Here is a 14,276-nt window from a genome sequence, read left to right as displayed (position 1 = left end):
TGCCAGTGTGTCTCCCAGTGTGATCTCCCTGCCAGTGTCTCCCCTGCTATACGTGGCTATCCTTCCTTCTGTCACCCATTCTGACATTCCTGTGCTATTTCCCTGGTCTTGAACCCTTTGAGGCTCTGGGCACGCAGAGCCTCTGTCTTCAGCAGTGTGAACTGTGAACGGCAGAGGCACAAAGAACAAGATGCAACTGTGTATCAGCTGCGTTTGAGTTAGGAAGCATGAAAGGGAATTGACGTGACCAGAGGGTGTGAGCCAGCTCCCTCTGAGAGCCTTGTGATCCTGAATGATGCTGCGGAGAAGCTGAGGACATCTGGGAAAGGCCACAGCAGATGAAGCCACCAGTGCAAAGGTTACAGGGAAGGGGCATGCTCAGATGTTCTAGAAAGGACAAGTCAGGCCCCTTGCAAGAGTGCAAGACACAGTAACAGGCACACTTTAAGTAGACACACACACACAGATGCTTGTGAGTACCACATCCTCACCCCTGCACTCCCACCGGCATGCACTCATTCTGACACCAACATGAGCTCACTTGTACTCCCACACTCACCTCTGTGCCCCCATAGGTATAAACTCATTTGGACACCCGTGTGTACTCACCTGCACTCACAGTCACCCATGCATTGACACAAGCAGGTGTTCGCCCTCACACTCATGTGTACTAATATACACCAACACACTTGCCCATGCATGCATTCCTTCTAAGCCTTTACATATACAAACACACTTTACACACTTGTGGCGGCTTGAATAGGAGTGGGCCCCATAGACTCATAAGTGTGAATGCTTGGCCCATAAGGAGTGGCACTGTTAGGAGGTGTGGCCTTGTTGGGGGAAGTATGTCACTGTGGGGGTGGGGCTGTGAGGTCTCCTATGCTTAAGCTAAGTCCAGTAACATAGTCCCCTTCTGCTGCCTGTGGATCAAGATGCAGAAACCTCAGCTCCTTCTCCAGCACCATGTCTGCCTGCATACTGCCATGCTTCCCGCCATGATGATAATGGACTAAACCTCTGAAACTGTAAACCAGCCCCAGTTAAGTGTTTGCCTTCATAAGAGTTGCTATGGTCACGGTGCCTCTTTCACGGCAATACGACCCTAAGACAACACTCAAACTACTGAGCTCCAACAGCCACCACCAGGACCACGGAAGGTCACAGTGTAGGAGAAGGAAGGGTGTGGACCATTGTTCCCCCTTCTGTCCCCTCCTGAGCCTGCCCCAGGTAAGATGTCCACAGCGCCCACCTCCTTGACAGCACCCCTTTAAAAACCTCCTGTCTTCTTATTTTTAACCTTCGCATTTTAACACCCTCACTTGTGACCTTGCTGAAGGCTGCTGTTGGCAAGGCTCAAGGGAGGGCAAGAGTGAGCCCCTCTGACCTCTGCTCCTGTGCCTTCTGAAAAATGACAGCTTGGGGACACCTACTGACAGAGGGGGCTGCTGAGAGGAAGAGTCAGGCTAACCGCAGGCCCAGCAGAGTGGAAATCGTGGCTGCAGAGGGCCGTGCACCAGGCCTGCAGTCCTCTGTCCACAGGCCTTTCACAGTGCAGCGGCCCTGATCATGAAGTGAGCGCCATGGAGCTTCCTCACTCACCTGAGCCTGATGTGCTTCTTAGGCAGACACTTTCAGAACCTGTGATGGCTGCTCCGGATCGTCAACTTAACAGCATCTAGAACAACGTTTCTCAACCTTCCTAATGTTGCGACCCCCCCCACTATAAAATTACTTTCATTACTACTTCATAACTGAACTTTTGCTACTGTTAATGGATCCTAATGTAAATATCTGTGTTTTCTGATGGTCATAGGTGACCCCTCTGAAAATGGTGGTGTCGACCCACAGGTTGAGAGCCTCTGATCTAGGATCATCTAGGAAACAGACCTCTAATGTCTCAGAGGGATGCACTAATTAGTTTAGCTGAGGGAAGACTATCCACCCTGCCTGTGGGGCAGCACCAAGCATGAGCACCCCCAAGGGCATACAAATGAGAATGGAAGCTGACTCCCAGTATGCTTCCGTCTCTACTTCCTGGCTGTGGAGACATGCGGTTAGCCAGTGCTGATGCCTATGCCTATGCCAGTATGCCAGTGCCAGTGCCTGTGCCAGTGCCAGGGCCAGTGCCAGTGCCTGTGCCAGGGCCTTGCCAGGGCCAGTGCCAGTGCCAGGGCCTGTGCCTGTGCCAGTGCCTGTGCCAGTGCCAGGGCCTTGCTAGGGCCAATGCCAGTGCCAGTGCCAGGGCCTGTGCCTGTGCCAGTGCCAGTGCCAGTGCCTGGGCCAGGGCCAGAGCCATGGCCAGGGCCCTCCTCACCATGTTGGCTGAATCCTCAGGCACTGAGGCAAAACCCAGTTGTGAGTGCATTCTCCCAGGTATGTATGTACCATGTGACTCTTCACATGTGGGTGTATTTGCACAGGTTGTTGTCTGGGTGTGCATCCTCACAGGCCAACAGGGTATTTGTGCAGGCTTGCTTGGCCCAGACATACCTGTGGAACATAATTTCCCCTTTGTGCTCAGAACTCCCAGGCTTTTTGCAGCTGTGCAGTTGCCTGCGCAATCTGCAGCATGTAAGATGACCTCAAAATGTCTTTCGAGGGTGGTGGCGGTGGAGCTCAGTTGGTAGAGTGCTCACTTAGCATGTAGGAAGCCCCAAGTCTGATCCTCAGCAGATGCCTTCTGACTCATTCCTTCACCCACCCACCCCCATGGCCTGGAAAGTCAGAGCCAACCCCCTGGTTACTCAGACGTTCTCCTTTTTACTAGTGTGTGTGTGTGTGTGTGTGTGTGTGTGTGTGTGTGTGTCCATAGGGTACAAGTGTCCCACAGTATACATGTGAAAGACAGGAGACAGCTGTCCTTGTCAAGGCAGGGTCTCTTGTTTCCACTGCTTTGTATCCTCCTGAGTAGCTGGCCCATGGGTTTCTGGGTGGGTCTCCTGTCTCTACTTCCTGTATCAAAGGAAGTGCGCTGGGATTCTAGTTGCTCCTCTGGCTTTTCTATGGGACTTCTTCAGGAGCTTGAAGTCCAAATCATCAGGCTTGCGTGGTTAAGTGGGGTTTTCCCCCTTTGTTTGTTTGTGTTTGGGTTTTGTTGATTTGTTTTGTTTTGGACATGGTCTCACTGTGTAGCCCTGGCTAGTGGTCTGGAACTTGCTGTGTAGATCAGGCTGGACTCACAGAGATCTGCCTGCCTCTGCCTCCCAGCGGTAAATGTTTTTATTTGCTAAACTGTAAGACCCCCAGCACGGTGGTCTTAACGTGGAGACCCCCACCAAGAACCAGCGAGACCAAGGTTTCGGTTGCAACACGCAAGAGGCTTTATTGCAGGGGGGTCGGGTACCCGGGCGTCTCAGTCTCTGGAGAGGCTGGCGCGCCGAGCGAGTCTTTCAGGGCCTTTTATAGGGATTTTAGTGGGAAGCGCGGGTACAGAAGCGAGAAGCATAGTTACAGGGCTCTGATTGGTAAATTTAAATGAGGCGAGGTTATGGCCCGGTCATTAGATGAGCTCTGGGAACAGGGGAGTTCACCCGTTCTCTGGGCCAGGTGGTCGTCCATAAATATCTTGTTTGACATGAGGCGAGGTTATGGCCCGGTCATCAGATGGGAACAGGGGAGTTTACCCGTTCTCTGGGCCAGATGGCCGACCATAAATATCCTGTTTGACAAGGACAAACTGTTTTTGTTATCTCAGCAGGTTTTTATCTTTTTCCTCTGGGCCCCAGGCCTCATCTTATCCCGGGAACCTATTATTCTAGTCTTGCCTTGCAAGATAGCGTTACTGCTGCTATGCTTGCTATGGCGGGTGCACAGGGGAGGGGGTCTTACAAAACCATCTCATGGGTCTCAGATGTAATCTGTATATATAGGAGTGTGTGTGTGTGTGTGTGTGTGTGTGTGTGTGTGTGTGTGTGTGTGCCTGTGTGTGTGTAATCCAACAGTCAACCTTGATGGTCTTCCCCAGTCATCATCAACTTGTGTTCTGTTTGTTCTGAAACAGTGTCTCACTGGCCTGGTGATTGTCAACTCAGTGAGGCTGACTAAGGATTCGCCTGTTCTATTTCACCAAGAATACAAATACTCCATTTTTCTCCCTCTTATCCCCTTTGCTAAAACCGCAATAGGCCCAATAGGTCATTTGTGAGGAATAAATTCTGCTGTGGTTGGAGTGATCACAAGGCCACTCTTTCCTTCACACCTTAGAATGCATCCTGCCAGGGCTGCTGTGTTAAAGTGATCAGATTACCTAGCTGCCCTCAAACTACAGAAGACCAATTAAAGCCTTTTCTGCTAAGCAGTGTAGGTTTAAGACAAGACAGGGTTCAAACCTGAAGCGGCCTCTGCTGTACCTGCCGCTACAATCCTGTCTCTGCAACTCTGCCTCTGGGAAGTGACGCAGCAGCAGCTTTGGGCCCAGCTCCGCAGGCAGCTTCTTAGCAAACCACAGCTCCTTAGCCGCTATCCCAAGGTCCTCAGAAGCCAGGTTGCCTGCATAGTCTGTAGCACAAACGAAGGCCTCAAAACGCCTTTGAGGATAATAGGAGTGTAGTTCAGTTGGTGGAGTGCTCACCCAGCATTCAGAAAGCCCCGAGTTAGATCTCCAACACTAGTACATGCCTGTCCTGCCAGCACTCGAGAGGTAGAAGCAGGCAGATCAGAAGTTCGAGGCCATCTTGGCTACATAGCAAATTCAACACCAATCTGGGCTCTGCCTCAACAATTAATTGATATCGGTTAATTAATTCCTATGGGTGTGCGGCTTCACGTGGCTCAATCTGACTGGCATCTTGTTACAAAACTGTCGCATTCATTCAACATCTTGTTCAACAACAAAAGCAGGAGAGTTGGAGTTGCCAAGTCATAGACCCGCTTCCAGCCAGCCAGTGGTTGACAGATTTTACCACAGTCAATAATCACAGTGGGCCTCACTCAGAAGACACCTGCGGTGTCAGGAAGAATTGCTGTGTGTCCTAATAGCTCCTGGCTCCCTCGGAGCTGATTTATTATCCCTCAGTTACCTCAACTGTGAAATGGCAAACGGATATATAATGGCACGGGTGTGTTAAGGAATAGATCAGTTCGTGAGCCAAGGACGGAGTAAGGTAATGATGAAAACAGCAATGGTGATGATGACAGTGGTGATGGTGAGGATGGTGTTAGTGCTGACCATAGTGCTGATGAAAGCAGTGAAGATGACGAAGATGTTGTGTGATGGCGATGGAGGGAGGTGGTCATGACGGGGATGGGGAAGACGGGGATGATGGATATAATAGGGGTGAAGAGGATGATGGGGAGGGTGGTGGAGATGATAGGGATGATGAGGACAGAGGTAATGGTGGCGGTGGTGGTGATTGGTACTACACCAAGTCTGAGATGCTGAGTCCTGCAGGACTGTAGGAATTGACCGAACTGGGGTAGCAAGGGAGCGAAGAAACGGCAGACACACAGGCACACGGACAGACACACTGGGATCACGTGTGCTCTGCTGCACCATGGAAGCTCAGTGTTTTTTATCACACAGCTGACCAGGAAGGCAAGATGATTGCAGACAGATAAACAGGTACCGGGGTCACTGTCCTCAGCTGAACAAGGAGGCAGCTTGGCTAACCTCTGCAGGCTCAGTCTCCACAGGGAAGCAGTTTCCAGGCCATAAACACCTAGAAAGATAAGGCAGCGGTGAATATTTTCTTCACACACTGTCAACACTTGAACTTGGACCCTCTGAGCCTCACCCAGGAAAGGCTTTACCACTCGCATGTGGCACAGGGGCTCCTTGACATGGCGTTGTCCGTGTCAAATGATTCACCCGGGACTTCACTCTCTCCTTACACACAGACATAAAGAACATCAGAGTGAGAAATCTGACTCAGTCCAAAGTCAGCCCTCTTTCTACACTCCCCGGCTCCTTTTCCTGGTTGTCATTGCGGGGCTCACATGTTTCTCATCTCATTACTCCCTGGGCAGCTTGACACAAGCCCTCCCCCGCCCACCGTGCTTTTATTCCTTTCTTTTTCTTTTTTTTTTCCCCCAAGGCAGTTTTGCATCTGACCTCTGCACAGCCCCCAGAATGGTGAGCTGCTTGCTGCTAGGGAGACACATTGGTGTGTGCATAGCCAGAACTGCTCCCACCCGCAACATCTGGCCCCACAGCACTATGAGGAGCTAATGAAATATTCAGAGGCTGGCCGCTACAAATTGGGATGCAGAGGTCCCACCCTCCCCCTTGCTTTCAATTTCCTTTTTTCAGAGTTTAGTTCTCCAATATCAATTTCTGTGTGTGATAAATATTTAAGCACTCTGCCTGCCAGGCTTGCAACACAGGGATGCTCCAAGCTGCCAAGCCCCAGAGCTCTGGCCACTCAGCCTGCCAACCTGGACCCCACACAGGGAAGAGTACCAGAAGGGCTCTCACCTGTATTCCCACAGCTAGGCTTGCCCTCTGTGTCCAATCAAAGACCACTGTATCAGTCATCACACTATCCTCCATTCTGCCACCCCCACCTTCACCTCATTCCCCAGTCCAGCCAAAGACTGGTCCAGGGCCCAACAGGACATCAGTGTGTGGTTATCAAAGGAGCTACACCTAGACCGGCAAAGACCTGTTGCTAAACTGAAGGCAAACTTGGAGCTGAGACCCCAAAGGCTGCTGTGCAGCCTGGTCCATCCTCTTTCCATGTCTGTTTTCCCCAGGGATATCCAAGGTTCCCTGGGTACCCAACTCTTCTCCTCCTCCTTTTCTTTCTGAGACAGAGTCTCATGCTTCCCACCGAAACCTCAAACTCACTATGTAGTCAAGGATGGCCTTGAGCCTCTGATCCCCTTGCCTCCAGTCCTATAGATACATGTGGCTAGTGGCAGGAGGGATCCACTTCCTTTTTAATGTACTTTATGATGTGAGCATCAAATAATGTGGAGAGAAGGACCACCTCAGGTTTTCACTCAGAGCCCTCTGGCAGAGAGAGGTGGTCTCCAGTGTGAGGAGTTTCCCACAATCCACTACTAAAATTGAAGAGAACTTACCATCTCCTCTCTGGGGCTTTGTTCATGTTAGGCAAACATTCTACCAACTGAGCTACACCCCCAGCTTCCTCTCCATGGAGCATGTCTGAGATGCTTTCATTTCAGGACACTGTTTCTGGGCTTTATGAGACTACAGGAGCAGAGTGTGTGATATGGATGTGGGGGTTGACAACAATCGAACATTTTCCATGTGGCACTGCAGTTATCAATGTCCCTGTGTCTTCCAGGTACTGGCCAATCCTAAGGCCAACCAGGGGTCATGTATGGCATGCAGACAGTCTTTCCGGAAGCAGATCCCAGGGTCTGCTCGCCAGTCTACTGTCCTCCCGTTCTCCCTGCAGAATTTGGCCCAGGCAGCTGTTTCCTTTGCTTCTCCTTGGCCTAGGGATCAATGACACCAGAACTGTATTGGTTATGGCACTTTGGGGCTCTGCCTCTCCTCTCCACCTTCCAAACCAGGAAGCACAGGCAGATGAGCTCCAGAGGAGCCATGGGTTGGCTCCTGTAGGGCTAGTTGTCCTTGCTTCTGCACTCGTGCTGTCTTATATGAGATGACACTTGGGTATTGCAGATACCAGCCACAGCTCCTGGCATGGGTCAGTGGGCATTCCAGTACATGCAAACCAAGGTCCCATCCGGCAGAAGCTGTAGCGGGGCAGAGTCTCCAGACCAATACCCTCAATAATTCCAGGGGCAGGGGACAGGGACAATGACTGAGCTCAGATAACACCAACTCTCAGAGAATGCTTACTTCTCCTTCAAAAGCATGCATATTCCATGCTTATTTTTATAATAAGCTTAGTGCTCTGCAGCCACTGCCCAGGTGGCTGGCACACCTTGGCAATTTGATCTCATGCCCCCAGGAAAAGGCAGGCAGTCCACACGTGTCTAACACATCATGATAAAGCCATCTGCAACCAAAAGAGAAGTTACCCCATGGCAATCAGCAACTGCATGGCACCCACAGGTGCCTGAAAGGCAGATGCAATCACCCATCACAGGGTTGCCTGTGTGGATGTCCCTGGGGGCCCACCCATGGGTGATAACAAGCAGAAAATAATCGCCATCCCAGCCAGATGGTGTGGTCCCCAAGCCATGTGCTGCTCTGACGGACAGGGCAGACCAGGAAAAAACTCAGGACTCTAGCTCCTGTAGCTTGGCTTCCACCAGACTGTAGGTCTCCCCAAGATCTGCTATGCAGGCTGAGTCTTCACAAAACCCCTCAGGCTTCAGCTTTTTCCAGATGTTCTTGCCTTCTCATTGTGGAAGAAGTGCAGGTACTGGCTCCAAGCCAGCGGAGGTGCGATCACGTCCAGGGCTCAGCCCTGCGAAGACTCCCTTGGACACTTTTTTTTCCTCCTGTTTCCATTTCCTCTCTCCAGTTCTTTTGCTCAAGGCCCTGGTCCCGGCCATTCTATGGCCATTTGGGGACTTTCAGCTTTTACAAAAGGATTGTCATGATGTTCATCTCCCCACTCTGAAGTTTCCGGGGTTCTCTGGGCTTATCTTGTCTAACGCCATGTCCTCCTTGGTCCTCGCTGTCCTAAGAAGTAAGGTTAGTCCTTTCTAACTCTTTTCTTTCCCCTCTCTCAATGAAGCCAATGACAGCACATCTCACTGTCGCCCACGGTGGTCCCAAGCATTTCTTTATCTCCTAGGGAACCTGATTCACGTGAAACCATGTCCTTGGCCAAGACAGAAAATAATTTCAGAATGAACCAGCAGAAAAGAAAGCTGGGGTTTATCAAAAAGGTGTTTTAACATGTATTTTAAGCATGGGGGTTAATAGAAAAAGAGGTTCTAGGGAAGAAATTACAGTGTTCCCAGGAGTATGGAAAGAGCCCCACTCGCAGGTCTAAATGGTCATCACCTTATTCCATTTTGGTGGTTCTCAAGTTACTCTGAAAAAAAAAATGCCAAGAAACTTTCTTTAATTTATCTTTTTCTCTTCTAATAAATGAGGTTACATGGTGGCTCTGGTGGTGTCTTGGATGGAATTCCAATCAGCTAAGTAAAACCTGAGGAACAGAATTAAGACACAGCCTTTTACCACAAGTGTTTTTGATGAGATTCCTAGAAAATTGCAGTTCCCAGCTGGAGAGGAAGAAGAGCCTTAACCTAACTGTTGTTAACTGTGTTGGAATTCTTGAGTCTCAGCTGGTGAAAAGTCTCAACCAGATTCCAGGGTGAGGGACTGGCTCCTTTTTCATGTCCCTCCTGTCTGCCATGTCCCTCCCATCCCTTCTTTCCTCCTGCACTCCAAGCAAAATGTTGATAAAAGACCCAGTGCTGGCTGAGTTCAGTGTCCTACAGTTTGACCTATCCCCTTCTTGCCTCTTGTAGGGTCTCTAGAGAGTGCTGGATGCTGAGTTGATCCTTCCTTCCAGCAACCTAGAACACGCGTGTCAGGTACACACTGTAAGCCAAGCCCTGGGACCAGATACCAGGGGACTCAAGGAGAGGCCAGAGGTAAGGTGACTCATCCTGGGGGAGAGGGGGATGCAGTTTAATGTGGCAACTGTGAAGGGCATCATATAATGTCGATACTGCCCCAGGCTCCTACTGTCAAACTAGAGCAGCAAGGACCTACATGACACACCCGGCCTGCAGCCTGGAGGCTGCATGTAGCCAAATAAAGCTATGAATGCCACCTAACTCAAAACTGTAAACTTGCTTTAAAGCATTATGGAATTAGTTCTTGGAGTACTTATTTTTTTTTCTTTGTTTGTAGCTCAACGGAATGGCTGGCCAGTGTCAAATTGTAGACAATGATACTGTGTCAAAATATCAAAAGATTGTCACACCTGGGACTCACTCCTCCACATAAGGAAATGGAGACCACCATGGCCAGACTCAGGCTTTTCTCTTAGGCCTGTTGACTTGCCTCTCACTACTCTGAGAATCCTGTCTGTCTTCCTCTGTCCTCTGCCCCTATATCGCCCCCTCCCTGCTCTTCAGCAGAACCGTGTAGCTGTTCCTACTAAGTCAGACCTGGGACAGACTATCTGATCAGCTAGAGGCCTGTTCTGGGGGGGCTGGAACTCAGACAACCCCTCCACTCTGTCCTACCTCCATGTCTGACCAGGAGACCTACAGGGTGGTTGTCCATGCTGGTGAGGAAGCCTTGTGCCAGCCAGCCAGCAACACGAGGGCTGCTTCCTGCCTCCAGTGCATTGACAGGTGGTCAGGTGGCTGTTAGCTCTGATTCTCCTGCCCGCCCTTCCTCACCTCACCTTCCTCAACCCCTCCACTTGAGCTTCTGCCTCATGCTCCCACTTGCTCTTATGCCTTCAGATGCTCCTGCCTCCCTCTACCTTAAGAAAGGAGGAAAGTATCTGTAGGCGTGGAAGCCAGTTTCTGTGAGGGCCTAGGCAAAATGCCTGGGCTGCCTGTCACATCTGATTTCAAAAGATAATTCTATTTTGAGCAAAAGAATAAAGGAAAGACCTCCCCGGCTGTCCTGGAAAGAACTCTCTTCCTTCTCCCCAGAAGCCTGCATCCCCCAGGCACCCTAGGCACCCCTGTTGCCACGGCACTGTGCTTTTCCAGGCATTATTACCCTCGCGTCACTGTGGGCTCACATCTGAGTCACCATGAACCCTTCCCCTCAGTGAAGCCCTGTGACTCCCTCCCTCAGGAAGCCCAGGTCCGTTCCTCCTCCGCACTCACACAGAGATTCTGCCTTGAGTCCCATCCAGCTGCCGGTCTCTGTCATCGGCCTTAAGGCTCTTCTGCTCTTGCACGTGGAAGAAAAGCTGGTCTATGGAGATGCACAGGCAGCACTTATCAATTGAACAAGCCTTGTAAAGGACCAACTTACACCAGCCCTGAAGTAGGCAGGAGAGCAGGGTTTCTCATTGGTGGGTTAATTAAGAACAGCAGTTCCACATGGATAGCAGCTGCCCTGCTGGGAGTTTCCCCTACAAACCTGAAATACAGGAAGAATTCAACGTACTGTACCATAGCCTGGCGACATGGGACCACCAGCCAGGTACTGGCCACTCCCATCTCTTGCCCCAAGCCCCAGCTCAGGCTAGTGAGGATGCTTTTCTTCCAGAGGACGTTTTCTTTCATCCATATGATTAGCAGGATCTGAAGGCTATGGGAAGGCTTACCATAACCTTTTCCTCGAGGCATCCTGGGTAATTTTAGGTTAATTTGACACAGGCTAGAGTCGTTTTGGGAAGAAAAAGCCCCAGCTGAGAAAATGTTCCCACCAGATTGGCCTGTGAGGCAGGCGCAGCCCACAGTGGATAGTGCCACCTCTGGGCCTGTGACCTTGCATGCTATAACAGGCTAAGCAAGTCATGCTGAACAAGCCACTAAGCAGAGTGTTTCCATGGCCTCTGTTTCAATTCTACCTCCGTAATGGACCTGAGAGTTGTCAGTTAAAATACACCCTCTCCTCTCCAAGTTGTTGTGTCTTGTCAGAGTTATAGGAGCTCAAACAAAGACAAGACGTCACCCAGAAGCCCAGGGAAGCCTGCTGCAGCTGGCTCATCTCTCCAAAGCATCAAGGAGTTGAGCATCCTCCTCTCTGTGTTCTGGCAGCAGCCACTCTGAAAGCCCCATCTGTTATCCATCTGCATAGCCCCTGAGAGAGAAGAGCCTATGATTTTTAGCAGTAGCCCATTGGGCAGAAAGAAGGAAGGCTCGGCCCCTGTATGTGTCTTTCTTATTCTCATGTCCCCCCAAAGACAGCACAAGATGTCCAAACACAGCCTGTGCAGAGCCAACTGTCCCCATGACTTGCCTTGCATTGGGACTCTTAAGGTGGGACCAGAACCTCTCATAAGAAAGCATGGTCTCTTTCCACCACCTTCTTTTTCAGTGTCATACTATGGCCCTCCTGGTCACTGACACTCTCAAAGCAACATCAGGCCTGTGCAGCCCTCAGTCAAAACAAAGCAAAGTGATAGAAGCCTTGGCAATGTGGGAAAATGTCACAGCTCAAGAAACTGACAGCAAACAAGAACACGGAGGGCAGACACACTTTGTCCCCATGCTGGGACCTAAGGTATGGAAGCCTGTTCTGAAGAGGATGGTCTAAGAAATGAGGGGAGGGGGGGGTTGAGGTCAGAGCTGACGCACATCTCCTAAGTAGATCTGAGGTGGGAATACAATGTGTATCTTTGAGGCGGTGAGGACCTGAGGAGATAGCTTTGTAAGTGAAACACTTGGTGTGCAAGCATGGGGACCTGAGCTTAGTAGCTCGAACCCGCATGCAAAAATAGCCCCTGTGTGTAGTCCCAGAGTGGAGGAAGTGGAGATGGGCAGACCCCGGGAACTCACTGGCTGGCCAGCCTAGGGGAATTGGTGAGCTCTAGGCCATTAAGAAGCCCGGTCTGGAGCCGGGTGTGGATGCTTGCCAGGGGCCAAGGGTCTGTGGATAATTACCAGAACTCAGCTCTTGGCCTGCTACCCTGAGAAACAGGATGTTGAGATAAGATCACCAGATGGGATACAGAAAATTACTTGGGACACCTGGTGCCTTGGGATAGCCTGCGGTTAAACTGCCATGATAACCCGCTCACGTAGATCTCCTCATTTCCTCATTGATTACCCTTTATAAACTATTATGTGAAAAATAAAGTTTGAGAGCTTGATCAGAACCCAGACTTGCTCTCCTTCGTGTCTCCTGTCCCCCCACTTGTCCCCCCTTCCACAGGTACCCATTGAAGACCCTAAGGGCCAGGGCAGATTCCCACACCTTTAATCCCAGCACATGGGAGGCAGAGGCAGGTGGGTTGCTGGGAGTTCAAGACCAGCCTGGTCTACAAAGTGAGTCCAGGACAGCCAAGGCTACACAGAGAAACTCAGTCTCAGAGGGAAGAGGAAGAAGAAGAAGAAGAAGAAGAAGAAGAAGAAGAAGAAGAAGAAGAAGAAGAAGAAGAAGAAGAAGCCACCTAGTCTCAAAAGACAGGTGGTTAGCTCCTGAGGAATGACACCTAGACTGACCTCTGGCACCCCACAGGCATGCATGCATGTGTATGTACACCTTTACAATTACACATGTGGACACATATCACATTTTGATTGTTTTTGAGGGGATGGAGGGATAGCTCAATAGTTAAAAGCATTGACTTTTGTTTCAGAGGACCTTGGTTTGATTCCCACATATCCATGGCAGGTCAAGACCATCTCAATGACTTTTTCTGGCCTCCGCAGACACCAGGCATACATATGATGCACTGACATACATGGAGGCAAAAAATGCCCATATATATAAAACAATTAAACAAACAAACAAACAAACAAAAACCAGCAGGAGGAAAAAGCAAGGACTTCTTTTTTGATACTTCACACAAGCTATGGTCCTTGACTTATCATTAGGGACTAAATGCATTGGGTTCAGTAGATGGAATCTAGAACACATTTGGTTCCTTGCTTATTACAAATCACTTTTTTAAATTACCAGCTTCATAGCACCTGTCTACACAATTTATTTAAGACATTCATTTAGCTAGACTTCTGCTGGTACTGAATCAGAAAACTAGAATTACTTTCCAAGGGATTTAGAATTATTGACAACACTTCTTAAAATAAGAGAGAACTTTGCCAGGAAAGCAAGTTAAACATGCGCTTGAAAGTGGATGTCAAAGAGAGCCAACCTTGCTTTTTGATTCATTCAGACAGTTTTATTGTTGTTTTCCTTTTTATATTGTTCAGTTATGAGTTGTTTATGTATTCACTTAAGGGATTATTTGTGTGCATGTGTGGGCCCTCAGTGTGGGGGTTGACGTGTGCCACCTCTGACATGTGACAGGATAGGTGCACAGTATTGTTCAACAGCCAAAAGGACTTCCCCTATCGTGGTACTGGTGCAGAACTGAATACAGTACTGAAAAAAAGGGTCTCTGGTAACAGGACACGGAGAGTAGAGTACAGCACCAAAGTGGACATCTGATAGTAGTGTAGACAAAGCAAGCCAATATAAACCTACAAACACATCATCCCTAATGGAGAAAGCATGAATACATTTCCCAAAGACAGAGAACAAGATATATATTCACTTAATACTTCTATTTAGCATTGCACAGGAGCAAGTAGTTGATGCAATAAGTCAAGAAAAAGAAATAAAGCCACACAGTTTGGAAAGAAGCAAACGAATTAATTCTATTCACAGATTCCACAATTATCTACGTATAAAATTCCATGGGGAAAAATTGCAACAACCAAGGGAATAAGTAAGATCTTAGGTCACAAACAAACCAAAGCAAATGTATTTTAATAAATTATCAACAGGTGACATA

This window comes from Acomys minous, assembly GCF_964271855.1.
Source record: "Acomys minous genome assembly, chromosome: 13".
Classification (NCBI taxonomy): Eukaryota; Metazoa; Chordata; class Mammalia; order Rodentia; family Muridae; genus Acomys; species Acomys minous.
This window is presented reverse-complemented; position numbering follows the sequence as displayed.